The sequence below is a fragment of the Mesocricetus auratus genome, unplaced genomic scaffold (assembly GCF_017639785.1).
Source record: "Mesocricetus auratus isolate SY011 unplaced genomic scaffold, BCM_Maur_2.0 Super-Scaffold_100015, whole genome shotgun sequence".
NCBI lineage: Eukaryota > Metazoa > Chordata > Mammalia > Rodentia > Cricetidae > Mesocricetus > Mesocricetus auratus.
In genome coordinates, this window is record NW_024429198.1 from 57,799,010 (window position 1) to 57,805,009 (window position 6,000).

Below are 6,000 nucleotides of genomic sequence, written 5' to 3' on the forward strand. Positions count from 1 at the left end.
TTTCTGGCCAATGAGAATTTACCTCTCCTTTTAGCCCCATATCCTCCAGTATAATGGGCATGATTAAAACAGAACAGTGAAACAGGTTCAAACCTTTCTAATTGTTATTGTCAAATGTACTCCAGCCTAGCACTTCATATAGCCTGTCACCAAAAGGACATTTTCCTGCTGGTACCAACCCCCTCTGCTTCCTTATGTAAAAACCTTTCATCTCAAAATATCAAAGATGTCTGGAAATACTAAGTTCATTAATTAAGCCTCTTGATGACTGCAGAGAGAGAGAAAAAAAATGTGTTGCTCAAAATGAGGGGGGTTTAAAAACCCTGTTATTTGGGAAATATCCACTATAAACAGCGAGTGGCATTTCTCTGGTGTCATTTTGGACACACAGATCAGCCTCCAATTCAGAATAGACCTCTACCAAGATGCAAAGGGATTTTTAGGTGAGCATTTCTGAGGCTTGTTTTTACGCTGGAATGGAGCTTCTTTGTGCCACTGGGTGCCATAATTCGTATCTAATTCTGTTGTTCTTTTGTTCTTATTGTCTAATAGGATGTGAGACCTTGTGAACTACTGAGATTTATTAGGTCACTTTAGCATTGACAGAGAACACTGTGGCAATCAAAGCCCATCTCCAGGGAAAGAGAAACCTGTCTCAGATCTGAGCCAGATTTTCAAGCCACTGTCCTTAAATGCAAAGCCAGGTGAACTATTTTGGTCTTAGTTAATTGGAATATTGATACTCAAAATAAAATATTCTCACATCTTATCACTATGCCAATATGAAATATTGGAGCATATTTCTTTTTGTAAGTCCACCCAAACAAGAACTTATTAATAATTAAAAAAACAACAGCATGAAAACTGGAGAAATAACATTCCTAGGAAAAGCTCCCAAATTTGCTAACACCAGGTGACAATCCCTGTAGCTGCATACATACATAAAGCATTATGAGACTGAACAGGTTTTATTTATATATTTAGTCATATATAGTATGTATGCATGTATACACATATATACATAGATGTCACAACTAAATTAGTAGATTTCATTGATTCCCTAGAGAGTAGAAGAGGGCTGCCAAATGGGAAGATTGGCGGTAGGAAAAGGAGGAAAACGAAGCAAATAAATTTTAACTTCTTTTTTATGTTAGCTTTGAAGCTTTAGATGTCTGTATTTCTTTTTTTTTTTAATTTAAGTTAGAAACAAGGTTGCTTCACAAGTCAATCCCAGATCCCCTTCCCTCTCCTCCTCCCACAACCCCCACCAACACTGCCAGGCCCCCCACCCAATCCCCACTCCTTTCCAAGAGAGGGTAAGGCCCTCCATGGAGGTATTCCACAGTCTATCATTTCATTCAGAGCAGGGCCTAGGCCCTCCCCAAAGAGTCCAGGCTGAGAGAGTATCCCTCATTGTGGGATTGGCACCCAAAATCCATTTGTATGCCAGGCCTAAATACTGATCTATACCCAAGGCTCCACACATTTTCTAGGCCTCCTCACTGACACCCACATTCAGGGGGTCTGGATCAGTCCCATACTGGCCTCCCAGCCATCGGTCTGGGGTCCATGAGCTCCCCCTTGTTCAGGTTGGCTGTTTCTGTGGGTTAAACAAGCCCAGTCTTTACCCTTTGCTCATCAGTCCTCCCTCTCTGTCGCTGGGTTGCATCTTAGAACCTTCAACCAATAACTGATGGAAGCAGAGGCAGACACCCACAGCTAAATTTTAATTTCTAAATATAAAAGATAAAGAGCACATGTACAGACCCTTTTGACTAATCCCGAGTTACTATCTTGAGTGACTGGAAGATGAATAGGGAAAAGTGATAAAATGATCAGTAACAAAAAAATCTGCCCTAAACAAAATCACACTATGAGTCTTATCACTACAATTTTGGGATCTGTCTAAATATATTTGCCATCTACAAGGCCCACAGCAGTTGTTAGGAAAATTTAATTAACAATGTTGCTCATTCAGAGGAAGTAGTTTGTAAATCTGAGCAGAGAGTCACCTTAACTAACCTGAGAGCTTCCAAGTGGTTTCTTTATGAGGCATACATTTCATGTTGATGCTGCACCCACTTTCCAAGTAAACCTCGGTCTAAAAGCACATATTTAAGATTCAATTACTTTATCAATAATTTTTAAAATTAAAAAACATTCATGTACATTAGGAAAGAAACAGACAGTGTAGATTCCAAAATGCTGGTGCCACAACTTCTGGATACTTGTTAGGAGGTTACTTAAGTCTTCAGAGACCCCATTCTCAGTCTGAAGCTGTGGGTCTAAACTTTCTTCCTTAAAGTTGTCATTCCTGGTGTTTGAACGCTGACAGAACAAGGGACTCAAGGTCTATGAGAGGGGAAACTCACATGCGGCAAGAGTCTACTGGGTCTCTCCCTTGTGAAGCAGGAACTTCATCTGCCCAGCTTCACAAACTCTTGTAGCTGATGATAACGTCAATAGGTATCTTCCAACTCAAACAAAATGAGGTCTACATATGCCTGTCACATGTGCAGCAATGTGCAGCAGAGAATCATCATATAAACACCCATTTTCTTTGAATACTGTAGTACTGATTATGTTTTTCTTTGAGTTCACCAAACAATCTGTATTGCAAAAGTGGCTTATCATAGACATAGAGGGATTTTTTTCCATGAAAAATATTCTGGCTCTACTGCAGGAAGTTTTGTGTAATTTCTCAACATAACAAGAGATATTTTTTTTGGATTTTATCTCAGACACACACACAATTAGATTTTATTTTGCTAACTAGTTTTGTTGTCCAAAAAGATAAACTTTCAAATGTGGAATTGCTTTTCTGTCTTGAAAATGTTATAAAAGGGGGAAGATATAGTGGATTTCTAAACAGAATAGTTATCAATGAGATCTTTACTCTATTCTATTCATATAATTACTTTCTTTCCTGGTTAGATTTGTTAGCACAATACTAACGTTTTTCAACACAAATGGTTTTATTATAGTAATTTAAAGCAGAAACACCTGTTTATGCATTGGGTATCAAACAACAGTTATGTATATTAATAAACGTACTGGATTAATATAGACTCATTGGCATAATTACAAATGACTGTGGGCTGCAGAGTTATTTAATAAAGCTGATGAATAAACTCATATTTGGATTTTATATATGCATACTGGGACATCAATTTATCTCTTATCTGGGTCTTCTAGACTCTGGTTTCTTATCTTTCACTCTGACAACCTACAGGTGAATTTGCCTGCCTTTATTTTCATTATGTCTGTCTTTCCTATGAAGGTGTTGGCTTATGTTTCTGTGACTTTGATTATGCTGGTTTTCTTCATGCTCATCTGGTGACTTAGAAAAAGAAAATAGTTGAGTTATCAGCCTGACCTTTCCTACTCATTTTGCATGAAATGAAATCATGGGATACTCTTGTCGAATACACTAAAAGCACTGTGCAGTCTAGAGGGTTAATTGTTATTTTAATGAGCATGACATGCAGCACTGGGTAAGAAGATGATTTTAAATGCTACTAGCTGTAAAGGTCACATATCAGTGAAGTGGCAAGATTTTATGGTGTATTGCTTAGAACCTGGTCTAGTTTATGGTTACAATCATGTTATTCTTCCTGTAATACAGGCCATACATTTTGACAGCACACTTGAAATTTTGTATTGAAGAAATACTATTTCTTAAAATATTTCCGAATATTTCAGTGTTGGGCCATAGCATTAAATGGCCACAATTTACTTCAGATGTTGACTGGATATCAAAGATTAATTGTCTTAGTTAATAATACTACATTCAGGGCTGCAGAGATGCTTCAGTGGTTAACAGCACTGGCTTCTCCTCCAGAGGACTTGGGTTCAATTCCTAGCACCCACATGGTAGTTCTCAACTGTCTGTAACTACTGGTTACAGGTAAAACACCATTGTACATAAAATACAAATAAATAAATTATTTTTAAAAAAAGATTATGCATTCCAGTGACATAGGTTCCCATAGGATATTAAAAATTACCTATGAAGAAAATACCTCTGGATGACCATCACAATCTTTGTGTTGACTACTGTGAACAGCCATGAATGATGGAATGGAGTACAGGGTTACTCTGGAGTGAGTGATGATAGAGGATTTCCGCAGACAGAGAACATTCCAATTAAATCTTCCATGGCAGCGAAGAGCCAGAAGGGTTAAACCAGTGAAAGGGAGTGTAAGTTTAAAGTTGAGGAGTGGACTTGATGCACTGTTTGGAGACGCTGCCAAGAAGGCCAACGGGAGTGATGAGAGGGTGTTGGAAGATTAACTGTGAGAACTTGAAGGCTCAGAAATACATCAGGCATGTGCTATGTAGACTACGATTTTATATGAAAAGGAACAAGCAATTATGGATGACGTTCTAAACAGTTTCGGTATTGAAAATAGATGGTAGAACAGTGTTTGGGAAAACAACTGGGAAGGATGCTGAAGTCCTACATCTGGGAGCAAGTAAGGGAAGCAGCATAAGCTGAAACGTGATAAATGGACTCCACAGAGTCTGCGCGAAGTTATACTTTTGGAGAAATGAAATTGAGCACAGTGTCGTCATTTTTGATCTCCAAATAAGTGGAAGGCACTACAAGATTTAAGAGTACACATAATTCCCTGAGTCTCCAAGCTACTAAAATTAAGCATTCCAAAAAGCCACACCTGATTCCATGAATAGGCTTCCTGTAGGGTTGCTTACACAAGAACTTAGGTTCCACTGTCTCAAATCTGTACCTTCTAAACTAACAACTGGTGATTTCAAAGGTTGATTGAATATGTGCTTAAAGATGTCTGGGGAGAAGATCTGATGGAAACTAACCTAGAAGTGGTTACACTAGTAACTACAGTAAGACAAGTACCACAAAAGGTAAGGATGAGATGCAGTTGAGCTGTTGGTCATAGCCAAATCAGCAGCTTTCATGAGAATTCAAAAAAGAGTACAAAGGAAGCCCCTGTCAAAGGCCTGTTAACCAGAAAAGTATTTAAGTGTGAAATTAGCTAAAATATTTTATTAAACTGGTAAAAAAATTGGCTGGAACTCAAAAGGTTAGGATGTAGCTGCTGGCTGCCTGTTAAAATTTCATCTGTGATATTAGGTTCTTTCCTGATGCTGACGGTTTTAGAGGGGGTATCAACTTCCCGAAGGGCAGGGAATTGTCCATACTTAGGAATGGTGGCAATGGCTTCGATGTTTTAGGGGCCAATGTACCCATCTTATGTTAACATGTGTGTCTTCTGTTATTTCAAAAGCTGAGCCTAACAGCGGAGATGACACCAAGTGTTTTACCTCATCTTGGGAAATTCCAATTAACCATGGCTTGATTTTGCTAAGCTCAGGTGTTTGGGCATGTGCTAGATCTGGCTGGCCAGTAAGGCTTGGAGAATCGACCAGCATGAGTCCATCTTTGGACTCACAAACATATATGTGCATATTGATATGTGTAAATGAACAGATGTATGCAGACACATACCAATTAGTAGAAGTAAAATAGGCCCACTGTAATTGTGGATTTTATGAGAATCCTAAGTCTGAAATAAGCACACAGACAGAAAGTAGGAACCTGGATCCTCATCCATCCCACAGTAGTACAATCATACTCACAGCTTTAAGCAATATAAGTATGCACATATGCAAACTGGCCTCTGAAATGACTTCTTAAATTGGTCATTTTTTACTCCTATAGTAGTTTGCCACAAAGTGTGAGTTTATGTGAACAGTGGCAATCTTTTCAGACACTGTGGCGTCACAAGGTTTGTGTTTATTTTCTACTATCCACATAGTTCTCTTTGTCTCACAAAGTGCCTATATTGGTAAGTATAGTATGACCGGGGAACAAGAATGGTGTCATGATATTGAATGACTCCCTGACACTAAGAGATTAATCAGATATCTCTGTGGTTTTTTTTTAAAGACACCCTGTGGATTCCTTAGTCAGAAGACAGACATCCATGGGAAACAGTTTTGAAGCTTGGGCTATCAGAGGGG